This window comes from Schistocerca nitens, chromosome 2, assembly GCF_023898315.1.
Source record: "Schistocerca nitens isolate TAMUIC-IGC-003100 chromosome 2, iqSchNite1.1, whole genome shotgun sequence".
Classification (NCBI taxonomy): Eukaryota; Metazoa; Arthropoda; class Insecta; order Orthoptera; family Acrididae; genus Schistocerca; species Schistocerca nitens.
Window position 1 is genome coordinate 201,952,382 of NC_064615.1, and position 15,918 is coordinate 201,968,299.

Genomic DNA, 15,918 nt, shown 5'->3' on the forward strand with positions numbered 1-15,918 from the left:
GATGGTAAGTCTGAGACTGGTAGCTTATTGCAAATGAATGTAGGTGAGGTGTGTGACTTTGATGGTGATGAGCTTGTGTTGTTAATGATGTTGTTGATGAAGTAATTTTGGAAGAATATGATGATGATGATAATGATGATGATGAGTATCATCATGTCTGGTGTACAAAAATATAATAATCTCATATATGTATAAGGATGGCAGAGTTAATATTTTAAGTTTTCTAAATAATGGTCGACATGGTTCTTTGTGATTTGCACTGCACATATTTCGCAAGATTTTTTTCTGTATTTTTAGTATCCACACTATGTCAAGTTACCCCAAAAAACAATACCATACCTAATAATGGATTCGAAGTAGCTTGTATGTGCTACTTTTCATGTGTCCATGTCAGTTGCAATTGATAATATTTGCAATACAAATGCAAAGCTGCTCAGTTTGTTTGCCGGGTATTCAATGTGTGCCTGCCAGCACAAACTTTTATCTACATTTAAACCTAAGAATTTTACTGAGTCAACTTCTTCTATACCTTTGTCATGTACAATCTTAATCTGCTCACATTTTGACTGTTTGGTTTTGACTTGCATCACGTGAGTCTTAGATATGCTTGGATTCAACCCATTTAGCTGAAACCAAGTTTCTAAGGTACTGAGGATACTGATCACAAATTTGGGAATTTTTTCTGAGTCCTGATCTTCGACTAAGACAGAAGTTTCATCTGTGATCAGAACTGATGGGGACCTGATATTTAATGTTAAGTGATTAACATAAAAGAGAAATAGGACTGGGCCTAATATGGAGCCTTGTGGAACACCCTGAGATTTTTTTTTCCCCCCCAGTCAGAAAAATAATATGTGCCATCTGAAGAAATGCTAACTCTTTGCTTTCTGTTGGATAAGTAGGATTTAAGCCATTGTAGGGCACTGCTGCTAATGTCATACTTTTCAAGTTTGTAAATAAGTAATGCGTGGTTTACAGAATCAAACACCTTTGTGAGGTCGCAGAAAATTCCTGCCACCTTATTTCTCTTGTCTAATGATGTACTTATTTTCTCAATGAAACTGTTTACTGCATCTATGGTGTTTTCCCCTGCTGAAAACCAAATTGATTGTTTAGAATAACAGAATATTTTGCAATGAAGTTTTGGATTCGTGCAACAGCAAATTTTTCAAATATTTTAGATAGGACTGGGATAATCGAGATAGGATGATAATTTCCCATGATCACTCTTGATCCCTTCTTGAAGAGTGGTTTGACTTCAGAATACTTCAGTTCTTCTGGGAAACAGTCCTCTTCAAAACATTAATTTATTATTTGAGCTAGTGGGTTTGCAATTTTATTGTGTACCACTTTAATAACTTTGGTGGGTATTCTATCCCACCCTGCAGATTTTTTGTTTATTAATGTTAGAATATCATTTTCTGCATCCTCCACAGAAACTTTTAAGAAGTTTGTGAAGTTTTCGGAGTTTTTACCTAGGCCAAAGTGATTTACTTTGTTGTGATAATCTGTTACATCTACATCAGACTTTTCTACATTTATAAAGAATTCATTAAAGTAATCTGGGATTTGAGTTGGATGTACAATAGTACTTCCTTCAATGTCAATTTTTGAAATTTCTTGGTTACAGGCTTTAACACCTAACTCAGATTTAATGACTGACCACACAGCCTTTGTCTTATTTTTATTATTTAATATTAGCCTGTTATTTGCCAGTTGTTTTGCTGCCCTGACAGCTCTTTTAAATATGGTTTTATAGAGTCTTACATGTTTAATGAAATCAATATCTTTGTTATACTTCAGTACTCTGTACAATTGCCTTTTCCGTACACTGGAAATTTTTATGTCCTGGGTAATCTGCTTTACTTTATTTATTATTTTATTGCTGCAGAGTCTAGGTGGAAATCACTTGAGTTACAATGATCAAAAGGCCATGTTTTCTCTTTTAGCTTCTCACTAAATGTTAGCAAGTTTTCTTTGCTAAAGTTCTTGCTCATATGGGTTCTCATATGTCTAATAACAAAGATGATGATTCAGATTTTGGATGTCCTTACATTAAGATTAAGATTGATCAATGGGAAGGGAACTGCTTGATTGATTTGTGGTATATCTGAACAATTTAAAGACAAGATCCAGTTTAGTAAGAATTTTGTGGAAATGTCCATTACACATGTAAAGATAAGAGGAGCTACAGGTAAGCAAAGCAAGTATGCAAAATGTCAAGTACTGTTAACATTTAGTACATAGAGGACACGACCTATGAACATGAATGCACACTGATACCTATTCTAGAAGAAAATATACACTATGTTAGTAAATTTATAAGACTATATAACTGCATTTTGTTTGTCTGGAATTTAGTATGTAAGATCATGTGATTTCTACAGTTCTGTCTTATCTATTGATTGAGTTAAAATCTATGATACAGTAAATAATTATGTGATGTAATATATTTGTGCTTTAGAATTTGATACATATATGCCATGAGGCAAAATGAGTAGATGCTTTTGCAATTTTGAAATGGGACAATGTTCATAATCTGTACTGCAGAAATTAGGAATAGTATCATAGTATATCTGTCTGTATCACTTTGTTAGTTAATTTTCTTCTTACATTTCACTTAACTCTGTTTTTTTAATCGTTTCTGATATAAATCCCCCCAACTGACTTTGAAAAATGAATAGGGAGAACATATTTCATGTGATGTGAAAAAGGTACTGAACAGCTTATTTGGTATACAAAACAATGTTTCAGGATTTGATGTGGATGCTAGACAGGAAGTTATTTATCCATTGGAGCATGTGATGAGAACTCTAAGGAGAAAAATGAGAGATGTGGGAGGATCCACTCCCCACACTGCTGTATGTCTGTACTCTGCTGGATCAGTCAGCTTGCTAGATATCATGGGTGCTGGGTGACGTACTCAGGCATCTGTCAATTACATCAGTGTTGTATATTTGTGAATTGTTAGCCAAGACTGCTAAAGACAGTGTTATTTCACATAAATGCACGTATTTTCAAGTAGCGGTATTGACTTTCCAATACATTATGTAACTTTAAATCAGCATATATTTTTTTTTATCAATTGTAAATGAATCTTCTAGGGTTTTATTTATGTTCATTAGTTTGTATGGACAACTAGCAAATAGTGCGGAAGACATTTACTAGTATAGACAATATAACAAGATGTATACATGTCTGCTTTTATACACTGAGTTTGGTCCTCAAGATACTCGATTATGTCATCATTCAAAGCTAACTATGACTCTATTTACCTGTATTTATCCTGAGTAGTGCAATATTGTATCTGATTGGAACTTGAGTTGTGGGCAGATTCAAGCTTAACTCTGTTTTGGTACCCCTGACGTACACCTATTGATTGAGGCTACATGCTTCTTAAAATTACTCTTTGCATATAATTGAACATATTGATATGATTATTCAAACATTATGAATCACCTCAAAGGGAACGATCTATTGATACATAATCAGCATGGTTTTAGAAAACATCGTTCTTGTGCAACGCAGCTAGCTCTTTATTCACACGAAGTAATGGCTGCTATCGACAGGGGATCTCAAGTTGATTCCGTATTTCTAGATTTCCAGAAAGCTTTTGACACCGTTCCTCACAAGCAACATCTAATCAAGCTGCGGGCCTATGGGGTATCGTTTCAGTTGTGCGACTGGATTCGTGATTTCCTGTCAGGAAGGTCACAGTTCGTAGTAATAGATGGCAAATCATTGAGTAAAACTGAAGTGATATCAAGTGGTCCGCAGGGAAGCATCCTGGGACCTCTGCTGTTCCTGATCTATATAAATGACCTGGGTGACAATCTGAGCAGTTCTCTTAGGTTGTTCGCAGATGATGCTGTAATTTACCATCTAGTAAGGTCATCGGAAGACCAGTATCAGTTGCAAAGCGATTTAGAAAATATTGCTGTATGGTGTGGCAGGTGGCAGTTGACGCTAAATAACGAAAAGTGTGAGGTGATCCACATGAGTTCTAAAAGAAATTCATTGGAATTCGATTACTCGATAAATAGTACAATTCTCAAGGCTGTCAATTCAACTAACTACCTGGGTGTAAAAATTACGAACAACTTCAGTTGGAAAGACCACATAGATAATATTGTGGGGAAGGCGAGCCAAAGGTTGCGTTTCATTGGCAGAACACTTACAAGATGCAACAAGTCCACTAAAGAGACAGCTTACACTACACTCATTTGTCCTCTGTTAGAATATTGCTGTGCGGTGTGGGATCCTTACCAGGTGGGATTGACGGAGGACATCGAAAGGGTGCAAAAAAGGGCAGCTCATCTTGTATTATCACATAATAGGGGATAGAGTGTGGCAGATATGGTATGCGAGTTGGGATGGAAGTCATTAAAGCAAAGACATTTTTTGTCGCGGTGAGATCTACTTATGAAATTTCAGTCACCAACTTTCTCTTCCGAATGCGAAAATATTTTGATGAGCCCAACCTACATAGGTAGGAATGATCATCAAAATAAAATAAGAGAAATCAGAGCTTGAACAGAAAGGTTTAGGTGTTCGTTTTTCCCGCGCGCTGTTCGGGAGTGGAATGGTAGGGAGATAGTAGGATTGTGGTTCAATGAACCGTCTGCCAAGCACTTAAATGTGAATTGCAGAGTAATCATGTAGATGTAGATGTAGATTATGAACTTTTTTTCATTTTATAGTGTCGAAAAATTTTTTGCCGGTTTGTACTCGGTTTGGATTCATGGGCCAGTCACCACATCGTAAACTTAGGCCCTAATACAAGGTGTAAAACTTTGCTTCCGCCATTTGCCGATAGGTGACAACAACAGTAAGTAGCGGTCAAAAGAAACAAATTGCAGACATCAGGCAGTTAGCTTGGACCTCAGTCAACATAAACTCATTTAAACATTAGTCGATTTTTGTCTGCATCATAAAGTTGTTCTTGATTGAAAATATCAGTTTACAAGCCTAATTCTTGTCATTTGCGGGAGGTGTTACTCTTATGTTTTAATATGAAGAAAACAGCAGCTGAGTCTCATTGAATGCTCTCAAGTACATATGGTAAGGATGCTATTAGTGACAGAACGTGTGATGAGTGGTTTCAACGCTTCAAGAACGGTGATTTTAACATAATAGACTGGCATAGTGGTGGAAGAGAGAATGTTTTCGAAGATGTAGAATTGGAGACATTGCTGAGTGAAGACTCACATCAAACTCAAGAAGAATTGGCATGATTAGTGGGAGTGACACAGCAAGCCATTTCAAAATATCTCAAGGCTATGGGTATGATTCAGAAAGAAGGAACTTGGGTCGTGTGTGAGATGAAACCAAGAGACATTGAACAGCATTTGTGTGTTTGTGAACAGTTGCTTCAGAGGCAAAAACGGAAGGGATTTCTGCATCACACTGTGACCGAGGACAAAAAATGGGTCCATTACGATAACCCAAAATGCAAAAAATCATCGGGATATCCCAGCTATGCTTCCGCATCGACAGCCAAACCGATTTTTCATGGCTCCAAGATCATGTTCTGCATTTGGTGGGACCAGCTCAGTGTTGTGTACTATGAGGTGTTAAACCAAGTGAAGCAATCACAGGTGCTCGTTATTGAATGCAATTAATGCATTTGAGCAGAGCATAGGCATTGCTCCCTCTGATTATCACCTGATTAGATCAATGGCACATTGCCTGGCTGACCAACACTTCCAATCTCATGAAGAAGTCACAAATTGGATCAATTCGTGGATCGCTTCAAAAGATGAACAATTTTTTCAATGCGGGATTCGTACACTGCCCGAAAGATTGGAGATAGTAGTGGCCAGTGACGGAAAAAACTTTGAATGATACATGTGTAACCAATTTGTTTCATTAAATCCTCAAAAGTTGGGGAAAAAGTGGCAGAAGCACGAGTCAACAAATCCTCAAATACTCTGGTTTATGTGGCTGATTGATTTTGTGTTATATGCCTACTCATGGTTGAGCATATTCTTCTGGTCTGTACCTGTCATTGTGAGTTTTTCGAGTCGGCTCACTCATAGTACACTTAGGCTCTGAAATTTTTCTCTTCTCTTTTGAAGACATTATGGATGTAAACTTACAATTTGTAATTCTAACAATTTACCATATCTCTGTATTTATTTCTATAGTTTAGAGTTGCAATGTTGTAGTATTGACCTTGTATCAATTGTCTTGTGACTTGTTCCACAGATCTGAATACCATATCCTCATATAGGTATCGATTGTGACTGGTATAATAGATATTTTTCTTGTGTTCTATGTAATATATTATGTATCAGATACTTCTATACATCTGTAATCTATCTTTAGGGATAATTTTTTGCACTGTTTGGCAAACCTTGTAGTCTGTCACAAAATATTGTAAGCACATTATTTCTAAATTTTGTGAGGTGGATATTGTAATAGGAGACCCTCCTCTGACATTACCTTCCTTTATAGAAATAGCCGATACCAGGGATATTTTCAAATTTTGTATAGGTGAACATTATCTTGGCTGTTTCACTGAAAGAGTTTCATGTGATTTTGTATATGATGTGTTGTGTTTCAGGCTGATGTCTATAAAAAGAAATTAATTTGTTACAATCAATAGTTAAAGGCTCTGTTTGTATAGCTGGAGTTATTCTTCTTTTAGAAATATTTGTGATTACAAAATATCTGGCATACTTAAAATTCATATTATTAATTGCACAATCTAATGCTAATCATTAAATTTATTTCTGGATTCACTTACAAAATAATGATATAACTTGGTGATGATTCTTCTTTTGTCAAGAAAGTTTGTAAACTATTTTGTTTTGTAAACTGTTTGGAATGTGTTAGTACCGCAGAATGAATTTAGTAGTAGTAGTAGTAGTAGTAGTAGTAGTAGTAGTAGTACTAGTGGGCATGCCTCTGATGAAATTGGACATGTTTTTTAATTTTGGCAATAACAATGTGAATTTGTTTTCGAAAGTGGAGATTGTAAAGACAGTGTGACATAGAAGAATGGGTAAAATAAAAAAGTCATAGAAACAGAAATTTCTTCATCAATTATCTTGTCAACTGGAACCCACAAAGTGAAAATTACAGCCTCAAGAATCTACCCCTAGATGTACTGCAGCCAAGAAAAAGAAAATGAAGATAAATAAACAGTTTTTTTTGTGTATCTTACGCCTCTCGAAGCTTTTGTAACTAATGAATTGACTGAAAATTTACTGGTGATGTGTGGGAGGGTAAGATTACAAGTGATACGTATGGGTAGTAGTATATTTACAGAATCATCAGTTAAAGCCCATTCTTGAAAATTTATTTGTAGACTTTCTCAGGACAGTTTACATCTGTTGTCAGTAGTCTGCCAGTTTAGTTTCTTCAGCATCTCTGTAACACTCTTGCATGGTCAAACAAACCAATGACCATTCATATTACCATTCTCTGTATATGTTCAATATTCCCTGTCAGTCCTATTGGGTATGGGTCCCTCACACTTGAGCAATATTCTACAGTGGGTCACGCGTGTGATTTGTAAGCAATCTCCTTCATACACTGACTGCACTTCCGCAGTATTCTACCAATAGACTAAAGTCTATCACTGTCTTTACTTGCAACTGAGCCTAAGTGATCTTCCATTTCATATCTCTATGAAGTGTCATGCCCAGGTATTTGTATGAGATGGCTGATTCCAGCTGTGACCCATTGATGTTATTGTCATAGGATATTATGCTTTTTCATTTTGTGCAGAGCACAATTTCACATTTCTGAACATTTAAAGCAAGTTACTAATGTTTGCACAACTTTGAAATCTTATCAAAATCTGACTGAATATTTAAGCAGTTTATTTGAGACAGTACTTGATTATTGATACATGCATCATCTGTAAGATCATTAATGTACAACATGAACAGCAAGGGTCCCAACACACTTCCCTGGGCTGCATCCATAGTTACTTCTGTATCTGACAGTGGCTGTCCATCCAAGAAAACATGCTGAATCCTCTCAACCAAGATGTCCTCAATCCAGTCACAAATTTCACTTGTACCCCATATGATTGAACTTTTGACAACAAGCATAGATGTGATACTGAGTCAAATGCTTTTCATAATTCAAGAAACACTGCATCTACATGGCTGCCTTCATCCAAAGCTTTCAGTATGTCATGTGAGAAAATTGCAAGTTGAGTTTCTCATGAATGATGTTTTTAGAATATATGCTGGTTGGGATGGATGAAGTCATTCTGTTCAAGATACTTCATTACATTTGAGCTCAAAATATGTTCTAAGATTCTACAAGTGGATGTTAAGGATATTGGACGGTAGTATTGGGGATCACGTCTATCACCACTGTTGTTAACAGATGTGACTTGTGTTCTCTTCGAACTACTGGTCACAGTTTTTTGTTTGAGGGATCTATGATGGATTATAGTTAGGAGGGGGCCACTAATTCAGTACAGAATCTGACATGGATTCCACCGGGCCCTGGAGCTTTGTTCAATTTTAATGATTTCAGATGTTTCCCAACACCACTGACACTAATACCCATTTCATTCATCTTTTTAGTGGTACAAGGATCGAATTGTAGGAATTCTCCTATGGTTTCCTTTGTAAAGGAACACTGGAAAACAGAGTTAAGCTGTTCACTTTTGCTTTGCTATCCTCAATTTCAGTTCCTGCTCATTCGCTGGGGACTTGATACTAACTTTGGTGCCACTAACAACCTTTATATACGACCAGATTTTTTTTTTTTTTTTTTTTTTTTTTTTTTTTTTTTTTTTTTTTTTGGGGTTTTGTGAAAAATCATTTGACAATATTCTGCTATGATAATCATAAAAGGCATCACACATTGCTCTCTTGACAGCCAAATGTGTTTCACACAGCTTCTCTCTGTCTATAGTCCTGTGCTTTATTTTACACCTATTAAATAAAGTGTTTATTCATCAGAAGTGACCAATGAGAATATTATGTAAAATATGTAATAGCACTTCTCAAAATTTTTTACTCACTTCCCAATTTATTAATTCCTTAGTGTATTGTGTTACAAAAAACTCACTTTAAGCTGAACGGTGATGTATATAAACACAACACAAGATACAAAATAATTTCCATGTAGACTTTGTCTCCTTGTGAATAGAATGAAATATGAAAGACTGCCCAAGGAAATTATGAACTACAGATTGAAAGGAAGGAGAGATGCAAGTTGACAAAGGAAATGATGTACATGAATCCTATGAAGATGGCACAAGCATATGCCTAATCCTTGTACGTAACATGACAATGATGATGGCTTTGCCTCCTTGTCTAGGGTTCAGAGCAGAGGTATGTACCCTGGTGCATAAGTATTTAAGAATCTCCTACACATAAAGAAGAGAACTGACAATCCCAACCTGTTCAAAAGACAACTGAAAACATACATCAGTAGCTACAAAGCTGTGTTCAGTGTACAATTGCAATAAACTAGGCCTACTGTAAATAGAACTTTTTGTTAAAAGATGCATAGTAAGTAACTACTTTCTTTAAAAAATTCCAATGTAATCAAATAAATATTAAGCTCCCTATATGAAATAAACATCAGCCATTTGGTATAACTGAAAAGCAACAAAAGCAGAAGTTTTCTTTCTAGTATGCTCAAATAAATTTAGCTAGCAGAAGGACAAATAGTATTATCAGTATAGTTTTAGTTTATTGTTAATAATCACTATGCAGATTAAGTTTCTGTGATTTGCCTCTCTTCTGTTAATGTATATCCTGAAGGTTTTTCCTTCTTAGTGGGGCTGATGGAACGTAATGAACAAATGAATGAAGTATTACAGTCTTCCAGAGCATATTAAGTGCCATGTAGGCAATGACGTGGAGTTTATGACTAAGTTTAAGAACCTTTTGTTATGCAGCTCCTTCTATTCCATTGGAGAGTATCTCCACATAAACTTTTAAAAGTACTGTCTTAAGTTATATTATAAATATCATTGTAATACAACAGCCTTTCATAATGTTAAGCTATTTCAGTGTATTACAGTGTACTAATTGTGCCTCATAAAATGTTCATCATTGACTTCTTTCTACAGGGTGTTTCAAAAATGACTGGTATATTTGAAACGGCAATAAAAACTAAACGAGCAGCGATAGAAATACACCATTTGTTGCAATATGCTTGGGACAACAGTACATTTTCAGGCGGACAAACTTTCGAAATTACAGTAGTTACAATTTTCAACAACAGATGGCGCTGCAAGTGATGTGAAAGATATAGAAGACAACGCAGTCTGTGGGTGCGCCATTCTGTATGTCGTCTTTCTGCTGTAAGCGTGTGCTGTTCACAACGTGCAAGTGTGCTGTAGACAACATGGTTTATTCCTTAGAACAGAGGATTTTTCTGGTGTTGGAATTCCACCGCCTAGAACACAGTGTTGTTGCAACAAGACGAAGTTTTCAACGGAGGTTTAATGTAACCAAAGGACCGAAAAGCGATACAATAAAGGATCTGTTTGAAAAATTTCAACGGACTGGGAACGTGACGGATGAACGTGCTGGAAAGGTAGGGCGACCGCGTACGGCAACCACAGAGGGCAACGCGCAGCTAGTGCAGCAGGTGATCCAACAGCGGCCTCGGGTTTCCGTTCGCCGTGTTGCAGCTGCGGTCCAAATGACGCCAATGTCCACATATCGTCTCATGCGCCAGAGTTTACACCTCTATCCATACAAAATTCAAATGCGGCAACCCCTCAGCGCCACTACCATTGCTGCACGAGAGACATTCGCTAACGATATAGTGCACAGGATTGATGACAGCGATATGCATGTGGGCAGCATTTGGTTTACTGACGAAGCTTATTTTTACCTGGACGGCTTCGTCAATAAACAGAACTGGCTCATATGGGGAACCGAAAAGCCCCATGTTGCAGTCCCATCGTCGCTGCATCCTCAAAAAGTACTGGTCTGGGCCGCCATGTCTTCCAAAGGAATCATTGGCCAATTTTTCAGATCCGAAACAATTACTGCATCATGCTATCTGGACATTCTTCGTGAATTTGTGGCGGTACAAACTGCCTTAGATGACACTGCGAACACCTCGTGGTTTATGCAAGATGGTGCCCGGCCACATCGCACGGCCGACATCTTTAATTTCCTGAATGAATATTTCGATGATCGTGTGATTGCTTTGGGCTATCCGAAACATACAGAAGGCGGCGTGGATTGGCCTCCCTATTCGCCAGACATGAACCCCTGTGACTTCTTTCTGTGGGGACACTTGAAAGACCAGGTGTACCGCCAGAATCCAGAAACAATTGAACAGCTGAAGCAGTACATCTCATCTGCATGCAAAGCCATTCCGCCAGACACGTTGTCAAAGGTTTCGGGTAATTTCATTCAGAGACTACGCCATATTATTGCTACGCATGGTGGATATGTGGAAAATATCATACTATAGAGTTTCCCAGACCGCAGCGCCATCTGTTGTTGAAAATTGTGACTACTGTAATTTCGAAAGTTTGTCTGCCTGAAAATGTACTGTTGTCCCAAGCATATTGCAACAAACGGTGTATTTCTATCGCTGCTCGTTTAGTTTTTATTGCCGTTTCAAATATACCGGTCATTTTTGAAACACCCTGTACATGCCTGAGACCTCTCTCTGCAGAATCGATAGAATATGACTAATGTAATGCAATAAAATGTAACACTACTTTGAAAATTTCATGTATTGATACTGTATCTTAATGTGTATTATAATTTATTAATAAATATGTCATTATTTCTGAGAAATTAATTTTCATAGCTGTATTGCATTTTTTAACAGGCATCTTAATTTACCAGGCAGTTTTTGTTAATATTTACATAGACATACCAGTAAGATTGTTGTTTATTAAATACATTCTCACAACAATCAGGGAAATTCAAGGACAGATTAATGCATAAAATAAGAGAAAAATGCAACCACTCACCTACAGCAGATCAATGCGTGGAGCACAGAAACACTTAACAGAAAACAGCATTCACACTAGCTTTTGAGCACTACGTCTTTTTCTAACAGAAGTACACACGTGCGCACACACAACTACACAAGTACCCAAATGTACATTCCTGTGGTCATGAGAAGACTGATTATTGATACTTGATTACTGAAAGCAGTTGCCTGAGCTGGTGGAGGTAGGGAGGGGTAAGGAAGAATTCAAGGAGGGAGTAGTGAGAAAGAGGTAAGTCTGACTCTGTGGCCACACAAAAAGATGAAAAGAGTACAGAGCAAAAAGAGATTTAGGAAGAAGGAGAGGGGGGAAGGGAGAGCAAAAAGGAGATGGGGAAAAAGTGTGAAAAGTGAAGATGAAAAGGGAGAAAGGGAGGGGTGAGAAAAGGGACAAGGGTTGAAAAGTGGAGAGAGAGAGGGGGAAGGGGAGGGTGGAGGAGGGAAGGAGAAAGTCCACAGGGTGGGGGCAGAAGAGGAAGAGTAATGGAAGAAGGCAGTGCACAATCTGAATGGAGAAGAAGTAGTGTGCACAGAAGGAAGAAAGTTTTGTGTCCTCACAATCCCCCTGGCCTCAACCTCCACTAGCCTGTTCTCACTGCCTGCCCTTAACTTTTCCCTTCTTCTTTCTGTCTTCCCCACTCCTTCTCCATCCAGATTGCACTCTGCCTTCTCCCACCACACTTCCAACCCCCCATGTGGGAATTCTCTCTCTTCTCTCCCACCCCTTTCAACTCCTCTCTCTTCTCTTGGCCCTCTGTTTCTTCATTTTCATATTCAGCTTTCTGTCGCTTTCCCTTCCACTTTTCCCCTCCCTTCCTTCCCATCTCCCTCTTCCTGTATTTCATTTTTTCTAATCTCTGTACTCTTTTCATATTGTTGTGCAGCTGTGGAATCATCTGTCTAAAGACCTGCCCCTGTCCTTCTACCCCCTCCTTGTGTCCAACTGAACCCCTCCCCACCTCTATCAGTTCAGGCAACTGCTTGCAATTATCAAGTATCAATAATCAGTCTTTGTATGGCCACGAGAGCATATGTTTGAGTGTCTGTGTGTGAATGTGTGTACTTCTGGTGGAAAAAGAGCTAGTACTCAAAAGCTGATATGAATGTTGTTTTCTGTGCTTCACACATCAATTTGAAATAGGTGAATGGTTGCCTTTCCCTTGTTTTATGTATTAAATATGTTCTTACGATTCATTTGTTCATTTGCATCATTTGGAAAAAAGCCATTAGACACCAGTAATACTTCCTGTTGATATTTGTTTTATGGGTATTAGGCCATGGTCCAAGGCATATTTCTCTGCCTAATGTTTCGTCCTCCTATGCTGGACCGGTCATCAGAAACTTTAACAACTCAGAAAGCAGTTACGATATCGAACAAGCTCAGCAAGTTCGGTTTGCTGGGTTTGCTTGAGATTGTAACTGCTTTTTGAGCTGTTATAGCCTCCGATAATATCCCCAGTATTGGAAGAGTAGGCAGAGAAATATGCCTTGGACAAAGGCATAATGCCCATAAAACAAATATCACTGAAAAAGCAAATACTGCCAGTGACAGTCTGCACTGTATGATTAGATAGTACTGCCTGATGCACTGTGGAAATTTGATATTTTATTAATAAAAACTATTACCTCTATCATCAAAGTGTGAGAAGTCTATTTGTGGGTTACTACTATGCTCTTGGAGGATAAAACATGCTGGTATAGTTGCAGTACCTTGTGTTAAGTTAGCAGACAAAACAGAAGCGAATAGTACCTTGGGCAGCATCCACCAAACAAGCTTCAGACAACCCAACTGCGAAGCACTCCTAGAACAAAGAAATTATTTGCAGCCTGCTAACTATTATAATGCCAACAACTATATGTGAAACATGTCAAGCTGTACCTGAATATTAAGATAACTGTTATTAAATCATCATGAAGTACCATTTGTAATGGGAGAAAAGACAGTGCACTACAACAGTTAGAGAATTTCACATTTCTCTTGGATATCTGGAAACGGAAAGTAATGGGGACATGCAACAAGAGCAAGTTCCATTTCCTGTATAACAAGCCATACTGAAGGAACACGGTTTAGGGTTTAACATCTATTGACATTGAAGTTCACTGGAATTTGTGGTGGCATATGGTTGGGCACTGAATGTACAACATGTGTGGCCTTTGATTTATGTGTATTGATGAAAAAGAAAAGTTAAAATTTATCCATGTTTTTATGTAACAGTGATTTATTAAGGCTTGCTAGAGAATATGAACTACTTTCACAATGTCACCTGATACTAATCTTCACGCCACTCTACCCGCTGAAGTGCAGGCCCAGCACTGTGGGTTCAACCAGCACAAGGTAGATGCACGTTTGTGTGTGTGAGCTAGCAAAGTTCATAATTCCAAAATAGGTTTAAGGTATACAATACTATGAAAAGGAAAGATGCTACTCACCATATAGTGGAGGTGCTGAGTCACAGATAGGCATAACAAAAAAAAACTGTTACAAATAAAGCTTTCAGCCTGTACGGCCTTTACACATGCACACGCGCGCGCGCGCGCACACACACACACACACACACACACACACAAATGCAACTCACGCAAATATGACTGCAGTCTAAGGCAACTGTAGCCACACAAGTGTCTATTTTTTGATGAAGGCCTTATAGGCTGAAAGCTTTATTTGTAAGTGTTTTCGTTGTGCCTATCTGCAACTCAGCATCTCCACTATATGGTGAGTAGTAACTTTCCTTTTCATAATTCTGGACAATTTACTTCTTCAAAATTGTGTTATATCTTCCTGTAGGTCACATGAGTAATTTAGGAGTAAAGGGGACCACTTACCGAATAGCAGAGATGTTGAGTCATCAACAGGTACACAAAAAAGAATGAAAACTTTGATAGATTTCACACACACACACACACACTCACACACACCTATGCATCTACACTGTGCTGGCTGAAGGACTGCATTTCGGCAAATAGACTAGGATGAGAGATTGTGTCAAGTGGGCTGGGTAGAGGAAGAAAGAGGCAAGAAGCAGGTAGAGGAGTGGAAAGGGATAGCTAATGGTTCAGAGGGAGGTGCTACCAAATAGAATACGCTGCTGAGCACAACAAGGTCAAGTTCAGTGGCTGCTTCACAACCCGTGCATCTGCATCTGTCCTCTCAGTACCAGCTTTCTGAGTTACACAGATGGGAGTTATCCTTGCAACATTTCCTTTGCTCCCATAATCCCCTTGATCTCAATCTCTACTAGCTATGGCATCCACACCCTCTGCCCTACAGTCTCTACTACCTCTACCCTGCACCCCCTCCCAATTCATGCTTCCACATCACTGTCATCATGTACCACACAAACCCAGCAGTTCTGGTTCTCATCCTGTGCAGGTACATCATCTCCTTCCCACTTTCCTATCCTGCACACCTGGTGCCTCCCTGCAAGTGATCAGCTACCCCTCCCCATCTCCTCCTGCCACTTCCAGCCTCTTTCTTCCTTTGCCCAACCCACCTGATACTAATCTTCACGCCACTCTGCCTGCTGAAGTGCAGGCCCAGCACTGTGGGTTCAACCAGCACAAGGTAGATGCACGTTTGTGTGTGTGAGCTAGCAAAGTTCAATTCTTTTCTTGTGTGCCTCTACTGTTCAAATATTCAGTGAGTGATCTCCATTACTTCTAAATTATTTATATTCTGCCAGAACCATCCTTGGCATATTTTTGTAGGTTACAGAAGACTTTCTGTCAATGGTCTCTTTCCCATTTCTTCATGCCTCTCTCATCTATCAGAGTTCATTTCTAAGTAACATGTACAGCTGACTACCTGTCTTATTTCTCATTCTTTTTGTTCGTATATTTTCTTCTTTCATCAGTAAACTGATTTCTTTCCTGAGATTGCACTGCTTTCTGGTTCACACTTTCATTGAACTTTAGGTGCCTTTCCTACCTAAATTATTTCCTTCCATATTGTATCCTACACCTTTTTTACTGAAC

General features: G+C 38.3%; 1 protein-coding gene across 1 annotated transcript in view; it reads right to left on the bottom strand.

Moving 5' to 3' along the window:
* Positions 1–15,918, bottom strand: part of LOC126234922 (TGF-beta-activated kinase 1 and MAP3K7-binding protein 3) — a 359,286-nt gene that overhangs the window by 19,464 nt on the left and 323,904 nt on the right. The window contains exon 12 of the mRNA XM_049943662.1: positions 13,657–13,748. The gene's annotated coding sequence lies outside the window, so the exon portion shown is untranslated. The remainder of the gene's footprint in view (positions 1–13,656; positions 13,749–15,918) is intronic.